General features: G+C 38.9%; 1 protein-coding gene across 3 annotated transcripts in view; it reads left to right on the top strand.

Moving 5' to 3' along the window:
• Positions 1–2,816: 2,816 nt before the first annotated feature.
• The window catches only part of IMMP2L (inner mitochondrial membrane peptidase subunit 2), an 860,098-nt gene continuing 837,625 nt past the window's right edge, over positions 2,817–25,289 (top strand). For 2 of the 3 annotated variants that reach the window (XM_080819140.1, XM_080819139.1), the window contains exons 1-2: positions 2,817–2,863; positions 3,398–3,470. The gene's annotated coding sequence lies outside the window, so the exon portion shown is untranslated. Of the gene's footprint in view, positions 2,873–3,397; positions 3,471–25,289 lie in introns of all 3 variants that reach the window. The other variant, XM_080819141.1, reaches the window with a different exon arrangement.

The following is a 25,289-nucleotide window of genomic DNA, read 5'->3' as shown; positions in this document are numbered from 1 at the left end:
CTTTTTCAACTACGAATTTGACTAAGGGCTGCTTTTCTTCATTATATTCTAGCTGTAACAACATATTGCAACAGATTGAATGCAGAAGTAGAATATGGGAATTCACCTGTTTCTCTTAAACCTGAGAGTAAAGAGATTTGCAAGAAATATAGAAAAGTCTATTTTTTCTCACTGAGTTTTTAAAAAATGTCTTTATTCAAAAAAGTTCATTATGATAACATGTAATAGGCTTACTATTCAAAAAATGAATTAAACACATATCTAAAATTTTTCTGTCTTAGTTTTTAATACATAAAAACTAAGTAAGTATAGACATATATAACCCATACAAACAAAAGCTCTTTAAAGTTCTCTTTTTAAGACTATAAAGAGATCTTGAGACCAAGAAGTTTAAAAACCTCTGTGATATCTTGGGCTATTTGCTTACCAATTGTAAGTATGCATGAACAGAAATAGATTTGAAATATATATATTCATAGAGTTTGTAAATTTAATTATTTCAGGTTAACTTTGCTTAAATATCTTCTTGAATACTAGACATGTCTAACCATACTTTAATTTTATACCTTAGTGAGGAATACATATAGGATTCATTTTCTCTCTGATGACATTAATGCTGCATGGAGGGCTATTCGAATATAAAAAGACAAATCATTATATCTCAACTCCACACATAAAGCCAAATATTCAGTTTAGAATTTAATTGATGGATTGAAGAAAAGGGGATGTTCTGAGGATTTAGCCCAGCTTCATTTTTAACAGACTATTTTTTAGAGCACTTTTACAGAAAAATTGAGCAGAAAGTATAGTGTGCCAATATATTCCCTGACCCATTTGCACAGCTTCCTCAACTCTCAATATCCCAGCACCAAAGTGGTATATTTGTTACAATCGATGAAGCTACATTGACACATCATTGTTACTCAGAGTCTGTAGTGTATGGTTACTGTTCACTCTTGGTGGTACATTCTACAGGGTCTGACAAATGTATAATGCTATGTATCACCCTGATAGTATCAGAGAGAATATTTTCACTGCAGGAAAAATCTGTGCTCCACCTATTCTTTCCTCCCCCCAGTCCCTCAACCCTTGGCAGCCACAGTTTCTTTTACTGTCTCCATAGTTTTACCTTTTCCAGAATGGCACATAGCTGGTGTCATATGCTATACCGTAACCTTTCTAGGTGCCTTCAGCTTCGTAAGCCCATTTGATGAATCTCAGTGACGATGTTCAGTCAGATTTAGCAACACATCTTGTATGTTAATTAACTTTCATTATACTAAAAATCACACATACCTGTCTTTATTATTTATCCATGTACATTCCATTCCAAAGAGTCAGTTGTAATGACCAGGAACTCCATCTGTTTAATTTGGGGTCATCCACATTGATTGTTATTAATACTGTTAACCTAAAAAATAGAACAGCCACTTTATCAACAAAATGGGTTTATTTAGGAATAGTAGAGAATTGTGGTTTTGGACATGCAAGCTATGGCAAATCCACAGTCAAATGCAAAAAACAAAGGAGAGGATTGTTATTTTATGGAGAAGGAGGATGTCTGGAGGTATTGTTTTCAACATAAGCCCATTGGAGAAAAGCAAGAGCATAGAATGATGATGGTTTCTCATTGGCTGGGTTCCTCATTTCTTATAGGAGATGCAGTGTACATCTTTCCCTGTTAAGGACTGTCATTGATGATTCTTTCCTGTTGAGGATTGCTCTGTTGGGGTTCTGTAATTGATGTGGAGTGGGTGGTATAGTTGTAGCTTCCCAACTCCACTTTAGTGAGGTTTCCCTTTATTAATTTCACAATGCCAAGAGAGTGCAATCGAGTTTTTAGACAGGTTGCCAATGCTATTTGATGATGGTGGTCCTCACAGCTAAGTGCACATGGAATTAAAACCTTAAGCCCTGGCAGAGAAGAACTTGCCCTACAGTAATTCTTTCAGTGATGAATGAGAAAAACTACAAAACTGGCACATACCCTTTTTGCAGGAAAGCAACTTTATTCTTGGGAGATGCTAGGGGTTCTAGCTATCAGGTCGAGTCTCTGAGTAGGTTCTTAAACCTTTAGAATTGATTTTGAACAAAAGTACCAGAGCATCTGGTACTAACATTTGTATTAAATGATTTGGAAATGTGCAGAGTAGTTTGTCATCATTCGCAAGATAAAGACAGAAATAATGAGGGATATAATTGGAGGGGGGATAAAAGAGAGAATAAGTATTTTATACCTGTTCGGTAGGTTTAGGTTCCATTTTGTTTGTAGGTTGTTAAAACCCCATAAGTTTGTACCACTTGAAGACAAAAGCTTAGGTATGAAATTCCAGGTTTTCCAAAGTAAACCCGCCTGTTCTGGATTATTCGTTTTGGTTTGCCTAGAGAAACCAAAATTGAAATAGTTTTCCTGTTTACACTTTAGTAGAAAAAACGCAGTAAAGGTGTCCAGAGGGAGAGCTCTGGAGAAGCTCTTTGCCCCTATAACCGTACACTCCAAGCAACTGCTGGGGTCTCCATTTCCCCACCTCTATAATAAGGGAGGAGCTGAAAACCAAGTTTCACAGAGTTTCGGCTCCCTCTCGTCCTCTCTGTCATTAGTACAGTGCAGACCATAGAGTAAAGGCTCAGATATTGCTTGCTGAATGAGTGTTACTTTTGATCCGTTGCAAATCCACGCCGGGTTTTGGGTCTAACCCAGGCGGGCTCCCGTGTTGGCGGGGGGAGGAGAGGGTGGTGCCAGTTTTCCGCCGGGGGCGGAGCTTCGCGCGGCTCCCGCGCGCTGGGGAATGGAGGCGGAGCTTTCCGCCGGCAGTGGGCGGGGCTAGCGCGGGGACTTCCCCTGGGCTGAGCTGCGCGGCGGGTGCGGAGGGTGGGAGCCCGGTGGCGGTTCGGGGCGGGGGGTTCTGAGAGGATGGAGGGGGTGGGTGGGTGCTCAGCCGCCGGCCTCTGGCGGTCCCCGGGGCTTGGGACCCTTCCGGGGAAGTCGTTTCCAGGCGGGGCGGGAATTGCTGGGAGGTTGAGGGCTGCTCGGCCGCGAGTCCTGCGGTGTCGCGAGCATGTGTGCGTGCGCGTGTTTATCTGAGGCCCCGCGCGGCGGCCGGCCCTGCCGCCTTCTCCTCTGGCTAACCATGGTTGCAAACCGGCGCCCAACCGCGGCGACACCTGGCCGGGAGGCGGCTCGCTCTTCCCCGCCAAGCGGGCCACTCCCAGATCGCGCCCTCTCCTCGTCCCCCTCGTAGGGGACAACTCCGGCTGCAAGCCCTGGCCGTGAGAGGGAGCGCTGTGGGGGCGCGTTGTCCTCTGCCTTGAACTGTTGGGCTTGTGGTGGGAGTCCCTGAGGCTTGAACACCACGATTTTAAAGCACCTGTCTGTCTCTGTCATTTTTACTTTTAGGGTTTTGGCCAAATTGGGCGAGGGCACAAAATAACCACTTACCCCTTCTCACCGAGGAAGAACGGGAGAAAGGGTAAGTAAGGAATGATCAGGGGTGGAAGGAGCTAGGGCTGTAGGAAGAAAGACCAAGGGAGAGAAAAATCCAGATCCAGAACTGCCCCTGGGGGATTTAGGGGCCTGATTCTTCCATTTCATCAGGAACCGGAGGCCCACTTTCTAGGGTCACAGGCTCCAAACCCAAGAGTTTTTTCAGGCCTAGAATCTGTAGCGCTGGCTGGGAGTTTGGCGGCTTGGCAAAGATCCCTTTTAGCCATTTGACCTGATAGAAAACTGTCCTTGCCCTTCCCGTCTTTGGAACGTGGGTCTTGCAGTTGTCTCTCTCCAGTCCATGTCTCACTCTAAGCTAACTTCGATTAATCCCAGAGACTGAGTATTGAAGAATCGGGGTCCTGCTTGATTATGGACAGGACCTCCACCCACAGATCTGTACGTTTTAAAAAGGACTCCTGTAAAAATTCTTTAGAACGCCAAAGGGTGAAATTAATTAGCAATATGATACCGGTTGAACTCCTTTTAGGATCTTCTCACAAGCCCATAGAGGAAGGTTTTTTGTTTGTTTGTTTTTGATTTTTTTTTTTTTTTTCCAGTGTGGGGTTTGACATTACCAGTCTGGGCCTTTTACTCTTGACTTTCACTTTGATACCCCTCACAAATATTCTATTCACTTCTGAAAAGTAGCCAGACAGCACACTGAAGCTCTTGGAGGTTTGCTGTGATTTTCAGTGTAATCTCTCTCAACAGTTCTTTTGTGCAAATTTCCTGTCGGTTCTCCAATATACCACTCCTTCTACCTTCTTACTGGTGAAATGAAACACAGACCCTCTCCGAAGGTTGGGAATACCTTCTGCATCCTATGTGTCCTGTATCAACAAACATTTTAAATTAGCTAAAATTCAGGTTAGCCATAAGCAAGAATGTTGCAAACCATTCTTGGATACTTAAAAAGGAAAGCTAGAATTAACCTCTGTGTCAAATTGACATTGGCTGCTTGTGCCCCGAACCTGCCTTATTTGTCTGGACTCAAGTGATAAATAACCATATAATTTATGTAAAACCAGAAAATAGTTGTTTATTGATGATGGGTTCATTCATTGATGCAGTAGATATTTATTCTTTTCCCACCAAAGTGTGGAGCATTGATATATAAGTAGGATGGTAAAATGAGACTGGGTTTGGAGATGGCCATTTGGAGCAGGCCTTTTACTAGTTTTCTGTAGATTTTTGGAGTACTTAAGTATTTAATGTACAAGACCTTCCCTGTACTATTGATCTTAGTTATGTGCAGGTCTGTACGTGTTGTGGGGGGACAGTACTATTTTTCTGCCTTCTAGTACTTTCAGTGATAAACTTTCAAGGATTACTGACCGTGGTGATTTGTGTCCTGTTTTAGAATAGTGTTACTGGACAGAGAATCAGTTGCAAACTCAGGTTTGGCTGCTGGCAGCTTGAAAATCAATACTTGAGAGATAGGTGAGAGACAAGTGGGAAAGAAAAGATTGTTTTATTCAGGAAGCTGGCAACCTGGGAGGATGGTGGACTAATGTCCCAAAGACCACCTTCCCAGTCCAGGTGAAGCTGAAGAGTTTTAAAAGGGAAGATGTGACAAACGGGGCAGGGGGCCCTACATGCTGGAGAAGCTGGGGCCCAGGTAGTAGTTGGTATGTCGACATGATCCGGAACAGACTTGCTGGCATCAGCAGCAGCTGTTTTCAAATGTGATTAGGCATTATCTTCTGGGAAAGTTTAGTCCTTCACTCCTCAAGGCCAGCAGTTTGCAAATCTCAAGAAAGTAGGTTAGTTTGGCTGCAGACCAAGGGACTGAGGTTAGCAAGCAGGGAGTGCATAAGCTTGAGACAGGTTAACCCTTACGAGCAATTGGAGCACCATTATAGCGTTGTAGTCATTTTGCAGTGTATTAAATGTAACAGTATAAAGATCAGATGAGGATAGCATTTTGAATTGTTCCATAAAGATGACATAAGATGAGAAAACATGGAGTGTTAAGGATGATGCACTTAATAAATACTAGATTGTTCGCTTGTATGAGTTTCTGTACATTTAACTTCATTTTTTATTTAAGATAATCTTTTCTGGTTACAAAGGTTATATAAGATTTAAAAAAGTTATTTAAAAATGAGTCTTGCAGGGATATAAAAGGTAGAAAGTGAGTCTCTTATGAATTCTCAGAGGAACCCTTTCAACTATTTGTGTTTCTTTCTTCAACTTTGTTTCATGTTATATGTTACTATTTGGCAAAACTGTAAATTTCTGCTTTTTACCTCCATATTCTTGGCTATGTACCACCACTCCTTGTTCCATCCCCAGTCCCCATGTAGAAGTGACATGTCTTTTAGAGTCTTCTAGAAATGGGTTCCAGTCCTGGCTCTTATCTCATTAGCTCTGCGACTTTGTGCCAGTTAGAACTTTACTCCCTAACTTCTCACCTGTCAAAACAGAACAATGAGTATATTAAAAAGTGTGCAAAAAGACAGCATCTGGCATACAGATACTAACTTAATTTCCCTCCCTTTTTAATCTGGTCACCTATCACATTCTTAATGATCCTCTTTGCAATTGAAGCAAGGTATCTCATACTTAACGTTCCTGCAGGTGGGTGTTTGCATTTTCACAGTGATCACCTGTTAATCTGATCCTCAAATTTCTGGGATAACACTGGCACCTGAAGTGGTTTGAATCCCCTCTCCCCTTTCCCCCCCTTGTAATCATTCCACAGCCATGTCTAACGAGTGTCAGCTTGAAAAATGAAGGGAAGGAGTTTCTATAAATGTGTTTAAAAAGCTCTGACACTGTTCCTAACGTGGGAAAGACATAGTACCGCATTTAGCTGAGTGCTTAAATTTAGGATTTCTATTTCAGAAATGTCTTTGGTTTATAAGAATTACAATAAAAATGCTGATGCTTCATGTCCAAACTGTCATGATTTTGCCAAGTTGTGGGTTTAATATACAGCTAAGCTGTGTATTTAGTGTGTCTAATACAGCTCGGGAAGCCAAGAAAGACAAGTCCACAGACATCAGATTTTTACACCAGACATCTGGTTTCACTTTGCTAAGGAGTACGTTTTGTCAGTAGATTATAGGCATATCAGCTGTACTGCTGTAGTTTTTCTATCATAAGGTCTGGGTCTGTAGGGTTTAGTGTGATGTTTTATTCAAATGACAGCGCACTGTAAACGAGCACCTGGTCAGATAAGCATGCTTCCCACAGGTGTCTTCTAATGTCATTGTTCTTACAAGTTAACAAGGTAAAATAGTTTCTATCCTTAGTGGTTTTTTTGTGGAAGAAAAATATTCTTAAAAGCCTTGCTAAAGATTAGCCCATTGTATTCCAGAAATTAATTTTCAAGTCCATTTTTGTTTGTAATGTGGAACAGTGTACTTACAGGAATAAAATAACAAATGGCATTTAGGTTCCCAGATCAGGTCCCCAAAGCTATTTTATGTTATGTTATGTTATATTATTTGTTTTTATAAAAAACTGCTCTGAGATCAAGACCTGAGCTGAGATCAAGAGTTGGACACTTAAACGACTGAGCCACCCAGGTGCTCCACCAAAGCTGTTTTAACTCATTGTATGCCCATTATGTATTAGTGGTATACTATAGACTTTAGCCAACAGTTATAATAGTGTTTTGGAGAGTGATATATTCTGAGGTGCCACCTAGAATAGGTAGACCACATCTCTCTTCATTTTGAGATAGTCAGGAGTATAGAAATACTCTGGAGTCTGTTATCTCTGGGTCTTCAGGTAGGCTCTGTGATTACTTACCTGTGATCTTGGATACAAATTATCTGTGAAATGGGATAATTACTCATGGTTACTCTGAGGTTTAGTGAGTGTTTGTTAAGTAGCACAATATGTAGTACATAATTGGCCCTCAGTAAATAGTAGTTTCATTTCTTTCCTCTAGGTCCTGGCCACAAGAACAAAGATGGTCAACCTCCTAGCCCCTGCCTTATATCTCATATTAATCCACTGGTAGGACCTGTGGCTCTAGCAGAGGGATCTGGAATTTGGGAATCTGGGATTTAGTAGTGGGGGCTGGGAAAAGGCTATGGAGAATAATGACAAAGGGGAGGAGTGGTGAACTGACAGAGGAAGTTGCCAATCTTTTTTTTTTTTTTTTAAGATTTTATTTATTTATTTGACAGAGATCACTAGCAGGTAGAGAGGCAGGCAGGGATGGTGGGAGGGAAGCAGGCTCCCTGCTGAGCAGAGAGCCTGACATGCTCAATCCCAGGACCCTAAGATCATGACCTGAGCCGAAGGCAGAGTCTTAACCCACTGGGGCTTAACCCAGGGGCCCCGGAAGTTGCCAGTCTTTTGATCAGTCCATGGATTTAGGTGGATGAATTAATTATTTGATGAGTAGAAAGAACCACCTTCATCTCTGGCTTTTCAGTTGACCTTTTGTCAGCAGCTCTCTTGGTCTAGCTCTATTGTCTACCGCCTTATTGCCTGCTTAGCATATTGATAAGTTCTTTTTTTGTTTTGTTTTGTTTTTGTGTTTTTTGTTTTTGTTTCCTTGATAATACCTGAAAATCATTTATTTCTATTTTTTTAATAGGTGGGACTTAATAATAGATGTCCATACTTCCTTAGGATCTGGACTTCTTCTATACTTAAAGTCCAGTTGATCTTCTTATTCTTTCATTGGTCTATAGTTCATTAATTCCTTGTTTTTCTTTTAAACTATATGCTATGTGCATTGAACTTCTGCTGAGGATATAAAGATGAAGTCACTGTCCTTGATCAAGGATCTTATAGTCTAGCAGGACAATAGACATCTTGACCAACAGTTCAAATATTGTGTGCTATTTCCCCTAACGGAGCTATAAGTGCAAAGCAAGGCTAGCAGGAGCTCTTGACCCCTGATGGAAATGCCAGAGGAGGATTTTAGCAGTGGTTGTGTTTGAGCTGAATCTTGAAAGCTGAGTAGAAGTGAGCAGGGTGACAAGCAGCAAAGAGCATTTCCACACAGGCCTAATGGCATGAATAGTTGTATGGTATTATGAGGGCCTGGTGTGTTCAGGGAGCTATATGTAGGTCAGTTATATTGGAGTATGAAGGGCAAAATCAGCAGTGAAAGGAGATGAAACCAGATAGCTAAGTCAGGGCATACTTCCTATGCCACGTGCAACATTGTGAGTGACGTGAAAGGTCACCATGAAAGCGGTGTGCTGGGTAGATTCGGGGGCAGTGAGGTGCCGAGTGGGGAGGAAGACTGCAGGCCTGAGCTGACAGTGCATTAGTATGGATAATGGAAACCCGAGAGCTGAGACACGGTTGGATGTAGTGAGAATACTTGGAAATTAGAAATTTTAGGAAAAATATTTAGGAGGAGGGAAAATTGGCTGGTCTTTGTGACTGTGTGAATGTAACAGGAATGGGAGCCTGAGGATGCTGCAATATGGGTAGTGAGAGGGAAAAGTGAAGAGGAAGCTTGTCTGAGGGTCAGCTCATGAGTTCAGGTTGGGACATGGGATTAAATTGCTTGCAGGGCAATTTAAACTTGGCAAGTTGGGGCTGTCAAGGAGGTGGTTGGATATGAGGTCTTGGAGCATCATGAAGAATGTGGAGGCTGGAGATGCAGATTTCTGAGTACTTACTATATGGAGAGTAGTTAATGGTGTGGGTAAGGACAAAAGGCTTAGAGGAACTGCATAAAAAGAGAAGAGAAAAGGACTCAAAGTAAACCCTGGAGAATATTGAAATTTTAAGGACAAACCAAGACAAAGACAGAGAGATGGTTGCTGAAGGGGAGTGGCCAGAGAGGCTGCAGGATAGAGAAAGCATAACTTTTCAGGCTGACTTGTAAAGTTTCAAGAAGTAGAACCCAGTTAAGCTTGAATCATCAAGTACGAATCATCAAGTACATGAAGATTTTAAAGTGCCTGTTGGAAGTCAGTGGTTCCGTTGGACTGGTGGGGGCAGAGACTACACTGCATGGGTAGAGGAATGAGTCAGAGGGGAGGAAGAGAGGAGAGTAGGTGTGCCTGGGCCCCTCCTCAGAGTTTCTGTCTTCACTGGTCTTCTGTCCAGAATTTTCAAAGCTCACCAAGGGATTCTAACACGTGTCTGAAGATGAGAACCACTGTGGCAGACTTCTTTTTTTGAGGGGAGAGAGTGCATGTATTTATGCTGAGAGGAAGGAGCCCCATAGACAGGGAGGTGTTGAAAAGGTGGTTGCCTGTAATCACTGTTCTTTGTTATGTTTCTTGTAGGTAAAAATCACATTGTCACTGTCTTTGACTAATCTTCCCTTTGAAACAAACAAAACGAATATGTGACCCCACCCTTCAATATCCTATTGACCATTTTTCTCCTGGCTCAGAGTTCCACTGCTAACTGCTCTCCCCAAATCTGGCCTTTCTGTATACTAGTCTCTGACCTAATCCACTTGTGGGGGAAAAAAGTCCCCATTTATTAAAAACTGAAAAATTTCAAAGGAGTGTGTACTAGGGGCTAAGGGGAAATTTATCAGCCAAACACAAAAAATGATCTGATTTAGCAATACTCATTAATATCTGCTCTCTTCAAGGCTATGTAAGATGGAAAGATACATAAGATGGGAAGGATGAATGAGATAGGGATTCTGCCCTGAAGGACTCCTCAGGTCAGTGAGAGAAATGGATGTATGAGTAAGTGACTTATGCAATATATGCTGTTATAGAGGTTCAAAGTAAGATGGATGCCAAAAAAAAAAAAAAGGGCTTTTTTCTGTATGATCCTGAAGACTTCACAGAGGAGGCAACACTTGAGCTAGAACTTGCAGTGGAATTAAGGCGTGGGATGCTGAGGTTCAAGGAGCGGGACGAGGGAATAAAATACTTTTTTGGTGGCCCCATGAGAGTGGCAGTATGGGTTTAGTTTTTCATCTCCTCTTCCTCCTGTTCTACTTGGTTTATTGCAAGTTATCTGTGTCTTTCAGGGACCTTTGGGGAATAAAGAGAGATATCTGCAGTTTCTCCTTTTGTAGTCTAAGCTTTCTGTGAATTTACCACTACTGGTTTATTATATGCTAGATGGCTAAAATAGACCAGAGTAATTAAATCAGTCTCTGGGGATGACGTTCAGGTACTGATATTTTTCAAAGTGTCCCCAGGTGTTCTAATGGCAGCCTGGGTAGAGAACCACTGGGCTAAAATACGATGCAGAAGAAAAGATTGGGACTTGGAGCTAAAAAGTTATAGGTTGGGTTTCTTTAAAAAAATATAGGTGGATTTTTGTGATTCTTTTTAACAGCATGTGTCTCAGTTAAGTTACTTAGACTTCTCTAAGCCCAATCATCCTTTGGAAAATGGGAATGGTGGTAAACCTGTCCAACCTTGTAGAAATGTGTGGGTCAAAAGAGGTAATTATATCAAGGGACATTGCATGCAGATGTGGTTGTGACAATGAAATATTCTGTTGACTTTTTCCAGGAGTAGACAGGCTAAGAGCTGGCCACCTTGCCCTGTAAGGTAGTAACAATTTCATGAATTAGAACTTAAGATTTCACCATCATGAACATTTTGCTGCTCTGTTTTACTACATTTGTGTAATGCTAAAATGTTGAAGACCTAAAGCAAAAATGCAAATCCTTAAAAAATCAGCTATTGAGCATTTCTTGTCTGACATATTAATTCTGTTTAAAATTATACAGATGTTTATTGTGATTCAGATTGTAAAGTATATAAATATTTTCAGTGTCAGTAATATGATTGTTGAGTATTCAATGTTCTACATAGGTTTTTGTTCTTAAAGTCTGTACATTAAAAAAAACAAAACAGAAATCAGGGCGCCTGGGTGGCTCGGTGGGTTGGGCCCCTGCCTTCGGCTCAGGTCATGATCCGAGGGTCCTGGGATCGAGCCTGCATTGGGCTCTCTTCTCAGTGGGGAGCCTGCTTCCTCCTCCCCCTCTGCCTGCCTCTTTGCCTACTTGTGGTCTCTCTCTGTGTCAAATAAATAAATAAAATCTTAAAAAAACAAAAACAAAAACAGAAATCTTCCAGAAAACAGTAAAAAGCCCACAAAGTACCATGGAATACCATGAATTTAATGATATTGCAGGTCTCATCATGTCTGTCAAGTATATAAGAGCATATGCTGTGTCTTTTTTTTTTTAAACTGTGGGGTACCTGGTATTAGTGCTGGTGGTATAATCACACTGAAATGATCATTGTTATGGTATTGTAACTTATTTTACTTGAGAAGTAAGTTTAATGGCAAGAAAACTGAACCTAAAGCTTAGAGATTAGATTCCAGACCTGGTTTCCCTGCCCACTCCTAAATGGTAGTAGATAAGTTAGTTTCTTGGAGCCTCACATGCATCAATTCTCTGTTGCTTTGTAACATAATCAAAATCTCAGTGGCTGAAAGCAACAATAATCATTTTTTAAAGATTTATTTATTTATTTATTTGACACAGAGAGAGAGAGAGAGACAGTGAGAGAGGGAACACAAGCAGGTAGAGTGGGAGAGGGAGAAGCAGGGAGTCGAATGCGGTTCTAGATCCCAGGACCCCAGGATCATGACCTGAGCTGAAGGGAGATGCTTAATGACTGAGCCACCCAGGCACCCCAGCAATAATCATTTATTATGTCATGTTTGTGGTGGGTCAGTAGTTTGGGTGGTTCTGGCTCAGGATCTCATGTGGTTGCCGTCAGATGCCAGCAGGAGGTGCAATTATTGGGGGACACGCCTGGGGCTACAAGGTTCCTTTCCAAAGTGCCTATCACATGGCTGGCAAGTTGGTGTTGGCAGTTTGGTTCCTCTCCATAAGGGGCTTTTCCATAACCTGATAGGTTATGGGAGCTGGCTTCCCCAGAGTGACATACATGAGACCAAGGTGGAAACTGCAGTGCCTTTTATGACCTATCCTTGGAAGTCACATACCACCATTTTTGATGTCTTATTGGTCTCATGGGCCAGCCCTGATTAAGAGTGAGACACAGGATGTGAAGCATGTATCATTGGGGACCATCTTGAGAGGTTGGCTGCCTGACAGGATGACAACCTCTACCTAGCATAGCATAGCTTTGGGTTTCAGTGAAGAATTTATGGAAAATCATTTGTGAAACATTAAAGTAACGTATAAATTTTTCAAGTTTTTCACGTCTTCTAGTATAGAAGTGGTATATCTATCTCGTGGGAGAAAATTATGAGCAAGAACAGTAACCATAGCAACACCCTGTTGGTCAACTGGTGACCATAGGTTTTATCCAAGATAGTCTGTCTCCTTGACGAAATCTTGGAATGTCTGTTTTTACCTCTCTTTCTTGGCATTTGCTCTACTTTGCCTTGGTGAGAGTCATGTGTGGACGTGTCTCACCCTGTGTTGGACTGGAAACTTTTAGAGCGGGAACTACATCTTACTCTTCATTGTCTTATGGCATTTTTAACTTAATGCTTGGTACTTCATTGGTGTTTAATTACTATTAGCTGAACTGAATTGGATCATTAGCGCAACTCCAGTCTTTATACCTCCGCTGAAATTTCAGATGCAGAGGGTCATTATTTGCTCAGATGGTATTGATGGGGGTGGTAGCTCCTTCTGGAACCATCTCTAAGCCTGTCCAATGGGTCCCTGATTTGCCCTGATAGCCTTTAGCCTGTCCTAAATGGCTCACATATTTGGATCTGCCAGGGGCTTAGCCTGTTCTCATTGATGACCAAAGCAAGCAAGCACACACACTCCACAGTCATTCCTATATGACTATTTCAGAATCTCGTTGTACCCACATCCAGTCTAGTAACTCATACCAAGTTTTTGACTTCTTAGTTGAAGAATACCCAGAAGATAAAAGTTTATATCTTTCTTCCATGTAATCAATCATAAAAATTTAATCTTCACCATTTTATCCATAAGTTTATTTTGAGAGCTAGGTCTTTGTATGGCACTTTGACACACACCCTTTCATACATCTTTTTTTTTGAAAAATGTTTGTAGCATTTATGGTCAACTTTTGAAAAATCATCCTGCTTGTAGCTGGAGGACACATTGTAAACACATTTTCAAGTTCTAGTTCTTTTTTTTTCTACTTTTAGAAATGTGTTCAGCAAAGCCTTTTTTTTAAAAAGAAGGGACATGTTTGTAACATTGTTATATTTGTTACAAGCAATGTTACATTTGTAACATTACATTTTAGAATAATCTATTTCATACGGTTTTCACATTATGTAGACCAATAAATTCAGAGTATCTCAGGATTGTTTTCTCCTTTCTGTTCTCTCATGTGGACTTTCCTGCTGATTTCCCTCTTTAGGAATTCTTTGCTTTCTTCTCCATTACCTGCCTTCTCTGTCAGTTGTCTGTACCAAATTTTCTCCCTGTCTTTGGACTTAGTCTACAATGTCATGTTCGAGTATGAGTGGGCTGCAAGGGGCAGAGCAGGCCTTGTGAGAAGCACTGAGTATATAAAGAAAAGTTCAGCTGAACGTTAGGATTGATGGTCAAAGGCTCTTTGCTAAGTAGGTAATAGTGGACCTATAGAGCAACGTGTGGTAGGAAAAGATTAGAGTTGTCACAGTTAATTTGTCTTAATTTTTGAAAATAGATTTTTTTAGCCCAGTTATTTTTATAGTATATTTTTTTTAGCCCAGTTTTAGGTTTACAGCAAAAAAATACAGATTTTTCCTATATACCCCACCTGCATACATGCATAGCTTCTCCCATTATCAACAGTACCTACCAGAATGATACATTTATTACAACCAAGGAGCCTACATTGACACAGCATTTACATGAGGGTTTTTTGAATAAACGTATAATAACGTGTCTGTCATTACAGTATCATACAGTAGTTTGCCCCAAAGTCTACCATATTCTGCCTATTCATCCATCTCTCCCCACTACCCCCTGACAACCATAGATCTTCTTACTATCTGCATAGTTTTGTCTTTTCCAGAATGTCATGTAGTTAGAATCATACAGTATGGAGCCTTATTTCCTTAAATTTTAGTTTGCCTGGTTTAGCAGATTATTTAAAGCATTTTGGTGTTTTTCCAAGAGTTTATTTTTTAATGAGTTTTATTAGTGTCAGATTCAAATACTGAGTAATTATTATTTAGTTTTGTTTAATAATAACTATTTTGTATCATTATATAAGGATAGTTTGAAGCACTTCATAAACTAATTAGCTTTCTTATGAGTCTATTTCTCATGTGTAAGAGAAGTTCTATAGTCTGCACACTTGAGTTATGACAGTAATAGTTTAAGTTTGAGATTAATAGTTTGAGACATGTGGTGTATATGACGGCATGATGTTAATATTCTAAACATTTCATTAAAACCTTTGTTTTAGAACTTAAAAAATAGATATTAAATATAAATTTCTAGACTTTAAAGAGGTGCTGTATGGTGAAAAGAATGTGGTTTTATTTGAGTGCTAGCTCTATCAGCATTATGAATGTGAATTTTTTGTCTGTGAATTTCATTTTTTAAAAAGATTTATTTATTTATTAATTTGACAGAGAGAGAGAGAGAGAAAGAAAAAGCACAAGCAGGGGGAGCGGCAGAGGGAGAGGGAGAAGCAGACTCCCTGCTGAGCAGGGATTCCCTTTGCGGGGCTCAATCCCAGGGCTGTGGGATCATGACCTGAGCCAAAGGTGAACACTTAATTGGCTGAGCCATCCGGGTACCCCTGAGTGTCTTTTTTTTTAGAAGTGGAGATAACATGTACTTTATAGGTTATTTTTGAGCACTATATGAGCTATTGGTTAAAATCCTATGTAAATTTTTTTTTAGAGAGCGTGAAAGAAGGAAAGAGTGGGGTAAGGGGCAAAGGAAGAAGGAGAGAGAGGGAGAGAATCATAAACAGACTCCGTGCTGGATGTGGGGCTCAATCTCATAACCCTGAGATCATGACCTGAGCTGAAATCAAGAGTCAGATGCTTAACCGATTGAGCCACCCAAGCAACCCAAAATCCTATGTAAATTTTAACTTGTTATAAAGAAATGTAAGGAATTAATCATTTAATGAGTTGTACTTAGTTATTATATCTTAATTCTTTTTTTTTTTTTTTTTTTCGTTTTGCTGACAAGTAGTAAAGGGGAAGAATGATTTGGGTTTAAGAAGGTGATACTGCTGAAAAGATGGTTATTTGGGTGTGTCTGAGAAAAAATACATTTTTTTCCTCTGAATATATCTTGTTGATTAAGCCTTCTTTTATCTTATTAAAAAATGTCTATACTTTGGGATATTCAGCATGTGTGCTTGGCTCTTAATCATACATATTATTTAGTTGTCAGTTTGAGATGTTAGTCCTCTCTCCAAAAGAACAAATTATATTGCCACCTTCAGTATGGAGTCAGAGACACATTATTTACTCTTTATGATGAGAAAAGGCGAGATTCTAAAGTTCTTGTGATCAGTCTCTATGTGACTGAAGCCATGAGGGCAAGGCAGAGTTAGGTAGAAATATTTTGGGGGAAGAGAATACAGATAGTCTTCTGAGGTTGAAATCTTGAGGCAAGTGGTATATTAAATACAACACTAGTTTCAAGGTGTCCTTCTAGTTTAGAATACTTAGAGGAGTGGCCAGTGACATACTAATGCATTATGGCTACAGAAAACTCTACACTTCTGAGTTGGAGAATGCTCAATGTTGTTTAGTTCAAGATAAAACTCTTATTATTATTTATTTTTTTAAAAAAGATTTATTTATTTATTTATTTATTTTTTGAGAGAGGGAGACTGAGAGAGAGAGTGCACATGAGGAGGGAGAGGTCTGAGGAGAAGCAGACTCCCCACTGAGCAGGGAATCCCGATGTGGGACTCGATCCCGGAACTCCAGGATCATGACCTGAGCCGAAGGCAGTTGCTTAACCAACTGAGCCACCTAGGCGCCCCTCGAGATAAAACTCTTTATAGTCATGTCCTTTATTATTAACATCTTTATTATATAGCAACCTTATTTTTTTTGTATCTCTACTGATTTAGAGTTCTTTTTTATCTTCAAAATATACTATACAGCCAAACACATGACAAAGTGCTATTTCCACCACATCTGTAGTCAGAACACATACATTTATTGATTAAGTTCACTGTCTTTTCTGGGCATGATTTGTCATGCTTGCTCCAAATTGCTTGTAATTGCTCCAAAGCAATTACAATAGTAACATCAAGGATCACTGATCACAGATCACCATAATAAATATAATAATAGTGAAAAAGTTTGAAATATTGTGAGAATTACCAAAATGTGATACAGAGATGTAAAGTGAGCAAATGCTGTTGAGGAAATGACACTGATATGCCTGATGCAAGGCTGCTACAAACCTTCAAACTCTTAACAAACAAACAAAAAAAATGCAGTATCTTTGAAGAATGATAAAGAGTAGCACAGTAAATCCAGGTATGCCTGTATAGCTTAAAGTTATTGAGGCCACTGTTCATTCTAGGTTGACTTTTCCTTGCTCTGATCTCCCATAGCACAAAATTCATTTGCTTTTATATAATATAAGAGACTCACACTAAATAGTTCTTGCATCAGTATCGTGTTTTGTATTTGTGGAAAGAGCAGAGAGATCATCTGGAACTAACCTTTGAAGGAAGAAAGAACATTCAACATAAAAGATACGGTTTGAACAAAGACATAGAGGAAGGAACTTCTTCCTAAATTTAGAGCCAACGAGAAACTATTTGACTACAGTTAAAGGCCATGGGACATGTAGATTGAGGTTGGATTGTGAATGACACAAATACTCAACTTAGTAGTCTTTCAGACTGACGAAGAAACAAAAAAAAAAAATTGAGAACACAATGTGCTATTGAGGGTATAGAGAAATAGGCAGGGTCATCATTGCTAATGGGAGTAAAAAATCCCATTGCTAATGGGATTTTTGCAGGTTTCATTGAGACCAATTTGGAAATAGTTATCAAAACTTAAAATACACATATCATTTGATTTCTTATTAGAATTTATTCTACAGGTCTTGTACTTGGATGAAATAATATATATTTAGAGATAGTCTTTGTAGGAATAAAAAACAACGGAAGTACCCATTTTTGGGGGATTGGATAAACGAATTATGGGACATATAGTAGAATATGTAGTAGTTGTTAAAAAGAATAAGGCAGTTTATGCTGAAATGGAATAATTGGTAAGTCAAAAAAGGTGCAGAACAGTGAATAATGGTGGCTAATATTTTGGAGGAGAATAAATTAAGATACATATTTTCTTGTATATGCACAGACTTTCTCTGGAGGGAATTATTAGAAAGAGGAAAATGCCTCCAGGGGGTGGCAGGAGAACAGGGATGGGAGAGTGTCTTATTTTCTATTGTATACCCCTTTTTGGATATTTTGAATTTTACATTATACAAAAATTTTTTTTTAAAAAGAAGACACAGATTCAACTCAAAATGTATTTCTGTATTACATATAATCTACTCTGGAAAATTAGGGAATAGAAAGGTAAATTGAAAAAAAGAAAACACCTTAGTGGTTCATTTGATAGGAGGTGATTTGATAAGGGATTAATAATCAGGGTACATAAAAACTCCTACAGCTCAACAACAACAACAGAATAACCTAATTAAAAAAAGAACAAAAGACTTAAGTAGATGTTTCTCCAAAGAAGATATATAAATGGCTGATAAAAACATGATAATGTGCCCAGTGTCACTGATCATTAGGAAAATGCAGATGAAAACCACAATGAGACATTATGAATGCACACTCATTAGGTTAGCTACTATTAAAAAGTATTGGTGAAGATGTGGAGAAATTGTAACCCTTGTGCACTCTTCATAAGAATGTAAAATGGTATACACAACATGGAAAACAGTATGGCAATTCCTCAAAAAATTGAAAATAGACCTCTTGTATGATCCAGCAGTTCCACTTTTGTAAATACATCAAAAGGATTGAAAGCGGGGGTGCCTGTGTAGCCTAGTCAGTTAAATGACCACCACTTGGTTTTTGTCAGGTCATGATCCCAGGGTCCTCGGATCGAGCCCCGGATCAGGCTCCATGCACAGACTCTCAGCACAGAGTCTGCCTCTCTCCCTCTGTCTCTCCCGCTCATGCTTTCTGTCTCTCAAACAAATAAATCTTAAAAAAAAAAAAAAATTGAAAGCAGAGTCTCAAAGACCATGTTCATAGCAGCATTAATCACAATAGCCAAAAATTGGAAACAACCTAAGTGTCCACGGTTAGTTGAATGGAGAAAGAAACTGTGGTACATACACATAATGGAATATTATTCAGCCTTAAAAAGGAAGGAGATTCTGAAATGCTACAACATCGTTGATCCTTGAGGACATTAGTTAAGTGAAATAAGCCATTCACAAGAAAACAAATACTGTATGATTCCATTTATATGGGGTACATAGAATAGTCAGATTCATAGAAAGTAGAATGATGGTTTCCAGGAGTGGGGGGTAGGGAGGAACAAAGAGTTTAATGGGTACAGAGTTTCAGTTTTGTAAGATGAAAAGTTCTGGAGATTGGTTGCACAATAATGTGACTGTATTTATCACTACTGAACCGTACACTTAAGAACGGTTAATACGGTAAATTTTAGATCATGTGTATTTTACCACAATTTTAAAAAGATAACATATCCCCCCCTCCATGAGAACCCCTAGGTGTAGTGGTGGGGAAAATGAATATGTAATATAAATGGGTGTGATTCAGAATATAATCTAAGTGTCCACAGTGAGATATAAACAAAGCTTTGGGTGCGATCGGGTGGAGTGGAAGAGGTTGGATATTGCCTGTGACTTCACAAAATAGAGAGATTTTAAGCTTGTATTAGGAGACTGTGGAATTAAGTGAGTGGAGAGGTTGAAAGGAAATTCTAGGCTGAAGGAGTAGCACAAGTAAAGGTCTAGAGAGGGAGGGTGAAAGGTACCATCCCAGAAGAGAACAAGACGGTGCTGGGAAAGAATCCCATCACATGCTTTTCTCTGAATGTTGATGCACATTTTTCCTACTTAAGTTTGTCTCACCCTTGTTTTGTTTGGGGTGTAAACCACTTTTGGGGCTCCTTTAGTCCTTCTGCTATTTTTTTTCTACCAAAGCTGATTGTTCCCTTACATTCCTTTCCCTGTAAAAAACCATTATTTTTATGTATGTCGAATGGAAAATTCCCCCTTCCCAGCTCCTTTTCTTTCATCTTGTTCTGCTTCTCTCTTGTACCGAGTCCTAGTTGCCCTCTGCCACAGAGGCCATCTTTTTTTATATTGCTTCCAGCCAATGGAGCAGAATATGTTTATTATACAAAAAGCTAAAGACATTGTATTTCAGAGTTTTTCCCTAAATAAATCAGTGTACAATATAAATTCATTGGGCCTTATTGATTTTCTCTGTGACAGGTGAGGTATCTCATTTAGTTGCTTGGCTGATGTGGCACTGTTTTCTCTCTGCATGCTATAACCTTTTCATTAAAGACCTGAATTCATAGAGTTGATAGAAACATGCTCAATTTTAAAGATAGAATTTGTCCTGTAGCCAGGCATTAGATTGCTCTGTTTGTTTCCTTGATGTCTTTTTCTTCCTAATTTTCAGGTGTTGAAGGCAGTAAATGGGGATGATGTGGATTCTGACTTCATCTGTCTTGCTAATTTTAATCTCCTGGTAGTAGTGGTGCAGAAAAAAAAAATCTGAGAAAAAGTGTTTTCTGATCAGCTTCTGCTGAAACTACTTAATCAAAGTAGTCAAAGGGGAAAGATATATTCTCAACGATTGCTACTTATGGAATTAAAATTGTGAGAGTGGTGATTTATCTCAAGTGTGATTCTCTCTTGGGGAAAGTTTGCCATCTCATTAGCATCTATTTGCATATCTTTTACTTTTAACAAATATATGATTGGATCTGAAGATAGAAGACTACATTTGCTCTTATATAAAATTTAATTTTATGGTAATATTGACTACCTAATTATTATCTTTGCTTTCAGTATCTTTGACTGAGGAGTCTGGTTGGTTAGAAACATTATGTTGAGATCAGTGGCTTGGAATTAATCAAGGTGGTCCTGTTGGCTTACAGAGAGGACTCATCCTGGCCCTTGTTCCCAGGTTTATTTTAGTTCTCAAGCAAACTGATATGGCTAAATTAGGGGAAAATCAGTTATACTGGTAGGCCTTACCAATTACAGAAGGTGACTGGGCTTGGGTGATGGTTCTGTCAGCTCTGTATCTTAAAAGTGAAGCATACCAATATGGTTATGAATGTTTGATAATGTAATTACTGCAGAAAAAGTGGTGGTTTAAAATTAATTGCAGTTTTTGTTTAAAAAATGTGGTTGATTTTTAAGTAGTTTGTTCTGTATTTGCTTTTATGTTTGCTGAAAATATTACACATGAAGACTATGCTTTAAACACTATAAAATGTTTTTCTACTATTAAGTAAATGATTGTGGAAAATGTTACACTTTAAAGGTCATGTTGATTTTGTGGCATTTCCAATTTTATATTTTATATATGCTGTTGAATTGGTTTAGCTCCTAGTTGAATGTTTAAAGATCTGGGTAATAAATGTAGAAGGGAAATTGCAAAAGAGTACATTGTTTTGGAATGCACATATCTTCCAGCTTTCTTTTCTTTAAACAGTGAAATTTTAGATTCTGAGAGCCAATTCAGAGGGCTGAATGGATAGCAGGATAATAAGAGTTTTCAGTACTTGTTAGGTCCACAGACAACTCTAGTGATGTTTTTCTATTAATTGATGTTGTAGATAAAGATTTGTACTTTTCTTCCTTTAGTACCCCTCTTCCATTTGAAAATTTATTAGAAATTTATGAGACTTGAGCACTTAACTTTTATATAGTAGATTGAACTAATTGTGTATTCAGTGGTTATGAAATAAATAACTCTTGTTATGTTTATTGGGAGTGGTGAACACTTACTGGGGGTGGCAGCTAAGTGAGAGGCAGGGAGCATAGTGCTTAAATGCCAGGCCTTGGGGTTAAATAATGTGGATTTAGCTCTGCTGTTTACTGTGTGTGTGACTTTAGCAAGACTTGTACACTGTGAGCATTAGTTTATGTCTTTCAAAATGGGATAAAATAGGTTTATGTATGAGATTAATTGAGGTAACAAAATAGAATAACAAAAATTTTTATTTTAGTATTACTGTAGTGCTACAGTATTTTAGATACCACAAATGAATATTCTTTACTAGAATGAATTTTTTTTTCCATTGGTTTCAAAGTCAAATTGTTTCTTACAGTTTTTCTTTCTGTTTCCAATTAATGCTTCTTTTAGAGTTTACAGATCTGATAATAATTTGTGGAAGAGTATTTCTGACTGATTTTGAGAGTGGCTTCCAATCACTCCATCCTTATTAAAAATGAAACAAAACCTCACTGTACTGTTAGTCGAAAACTTTTTTGTGACTGTTTAATGTTTGTACTGAAGTTAGCACCCAAAGTATAGCAAAATGTTGGTATAATTTTGGCCAGGAAAAATAGTATTTTAAATATTGTCTGGGAGATTCTGTTATGTCTGTCTCACTTTTAAACTGACCTTTCATCTGTGATTTTTTTTTTTTTAAAGATTTTATTTAATTATTTGACAGAGAGAGAGATCACAAGTAAGCAGAGAGGCAGACAGAGAGAGGGGGAAGCAGGCTCCCTGCTGAGCAGAGAGCCTGATGTGATGCGGGGCTTGATCCCAGGACCCCGGGATCATGACCTGAGCTGAAGGCAGAGGCTTAACCCACTGAGCCACCCAGGCATCCCTCATCTGTGATTTTTTTATGGCTGTTTTTGCTAGACACATCTGAAGAGGTGAAATTGCCACTTTTCTTTGTAATTAATTGGATAACAAATTACTTGGCTTGGGAAAGGGGAAGGGCTCTGAGTGATATGCTTATTAGTTTTTTGCAGAACAAATATATACTAGGTTCTGAAAAAGTTCATTATTCAAAACTGATAGATACTAATTTAAATTGCTTAGAATTTCTGTATGGCTCATATATTTTTATCTAGCTCATATACTTCCTGAAATATATAAAAATCATTACTAAATTTTCTTTCTGAACCATTTACTGTAACAATCATTGTGATGTTTCCTAATATCATTTGATGTTGATCAAACAATAAAAATAACTTTCTTACAAAATTGGGAAGATGAGGGAATTTTTCTCAGGGCCACTGAACTATTATGTTGACAATAACCTATTTGGTGACCTGTATGAAAATAATTTTATTTATTATTATTTGTGCTTATTTACAAAGGGGGTTATACTTCTCTTTGCTGCTGAAAGCAGAAATGTATTAGAAGTTTCCCCAAGTGTGTATGTTATCTTGTATTATCCAACCAGCCATGTGACATGTGTTTGTTAAATGAGCACAGGTATGAAAATCAGTCAAGAAATTTAACCATGTCATCATTAGAAGTGAACGTGATTTCATGACAAATGTTAACCTTGCAGCAGAAGTCAGAAATGATCTTGGAGCAGGGTGCGATGATGATGATGATGATGATGATGATGATGATGATGGGGTGTAGAATGGAAGACGGGTAATTTTAGTGGTGGGGAAAAGAGACCATTCCATGGATTTCTGATATGAAAGGTAAAGGCCTGATGTTAGACTCAGAATCACAGATGGTTGAAGCAAAGAACCTTACAGGTGGTCTTACTGAAATAGATGAAATGAATTGCTGGCTATTGACATGGCTAGGACCTGAATCCAAGTTTTCTGATTTCTCATTTGGTACTGGGCATGGAAAGAAAAGTAACAACTTGGCTCTGGAATAAAATGGGCACTTGGTTCTTTGGGAGTAACACATACAGGGAGGTACTGTATCAGATGGTTGGGTGGCTCCCAAAAGGCCGCTCTGGCCACCCAGTTCCTCTCTTAGGCTCCTCACTGGTATTTAAAGGAATGGAGTATCATACCACACTGTCTCTCCAGCAAGATTACAAGTGGGTGGTAATATAAACCATATCTAAAATTAAGCAAACATTCAAGAAAAGTTTACTTCGCACCTGCAAATGCTAAGACCTTTAGGGTTTATAGAGAGGAGTGAGACATGGTACTTACCCTTTAGGGGCTTCCAGTGTAGTTGGGGAAAATGGACATAACTATAAAAAGATAACTAATAATACTAGGTGCCAAATGAGGGTATGACTAGCATATGCCGGAGGAGTTTGGGGGTGGATGACAGTGCTGGGGTTTAGAGTACTCATCTAAGACTTCCTGGAAGAGATGAAAATTAGGTTGGTTGCTTCTCAGCTCGTTAGATCTTAGACATAATAACATGTGTTTAGCTCTAAAGATTTGGATTCATCTGGGGTGCCTGCGTGGCTCAGCGGGTTAAGCCTCTACCTTCAGCTTGGGTCATGATCTCGGGGTACTGGGATCAAGCCCTGCATTGGGCTCTCTGCTCAGCAGGGAGCCTGCTTCCCCTCTTGCTCTGCCTGTCTCTGTGCCTACTTGTGATCTCTCTCTCTGTCAAATAAATAAATAAAATCTTAAAAAACAAAAAAAGATTTGGATTCACATAACTTAGGAAGTTACAGAGCTGAGAGTTTTCTGGTATTTAGCTGACTTGTAGTTGAATACCATTCCACAATTCCAATGCCATGGTGCAGAGGATGGCTGAAGGTATCCGTTTAGAGACTCCCATTTCTGCTTATCACTCCCGAGTGTGTTTTCCAGCAGGTAGAATTCTCCCTCCTGGTGTTCTGAGTGGTCTTCTAAATGTTGCAATATCGAGCAATCCCTGGTTTCAATTACCCCCCCCCCTTTTTTTCTTTATTGGCAATATAGTTAAAATTGCTACTTAAGTGTGAGTTTGGTGAAATTTCCTATTTAAGGTGATATTTCTACTAAGAAATTATTAAAGTGGGGTGGGATATTCATCTATTGAACATAAAACAGAGCTGCAACTAGCATTTATAGTGGGCTTTTCTGTTGTTCATTATATTATTTGGGTATTCTGTGTTATGAATCATTAATTTGAATCTTGGTACATAAATAATGCCATTAAACATTATAAGATAAATAATCTTATAGCTGCATTAGAGAATACATACACATCTCAAAACCCATGTTTTCACTCTACCTGGATATCTCTGCATTCAAATGCTGTTTCTCCTTTTAGTGCTATAAATAAGGGCTTATAAACCTGACAGAGATGAATTTAAATAAGAAATATGAAAAACATTTGGGCTTGGCTTTTACAGTTTGAGCCTCAATCCACATCTGATTTTTTAAGGTGGTGGTTTTTAACCTCCTTTTCTTATCTTTTTTATGTAGTGAATCCTTCAAAGAAAGTCTTTTTTTGGAATTCTGTTATTTAAAAAACCAAAAGATAGAGGTGTGTGATTTTGACTGAAGAAGGAAATCAGGGCTCAGAGTTTTGGTTACTTTGTGCCTGCTCCCTTTGTCCCTTGTGCCTCTAGGGAATCCTTAGGACCACCATAGAGTTTGGACTGCGAAACATTGCTTTTAAGGAATAACATGCTAAACACTTCCTAAAAGTAACCTTTCTATTGAAAAAAGAATTCTTGATGTCTTACAGTTGAATAGGTCATGAAAAATTACTTGACCTTTGTTACCCATCTTTATTGCCTTTGGACATGAGTGCTGTGCTATCATTTATTGGAGAAAAAATACCCCAAATCAACCACTCGAAGTTCAGTATACATAAACATACATGTCCATAAATATACATCATTTACAAAGAAACAGTTTCCCAATAAGTATTTTCAATATACTTCAATATATGCCAAGTAAAGCTTATCAGATGAGAGACAGGGTCGTCAGACACATGAACACGCTCACCCGTGTGCACGGACCCAGCACACAAACACACATACAGTTTGTTGCATGTGGTTAGGCAATGCCTTTCTCTCAGTCTGTGCTTCCACC

Source organism: Martes martes (genome assembly GCF_963455335.1).
Source record: "Martes martes genome assembly, chromosome: 11".
Taxonomy (NCBI): Eukaryota; Metazoa; Chordata; class Mammalia; order Carnivora; family Mustelidae; genus Martes; species Martes martes.
This window is presented reverse-complemented; position numbering and strand designations above follow the sequence as displayed.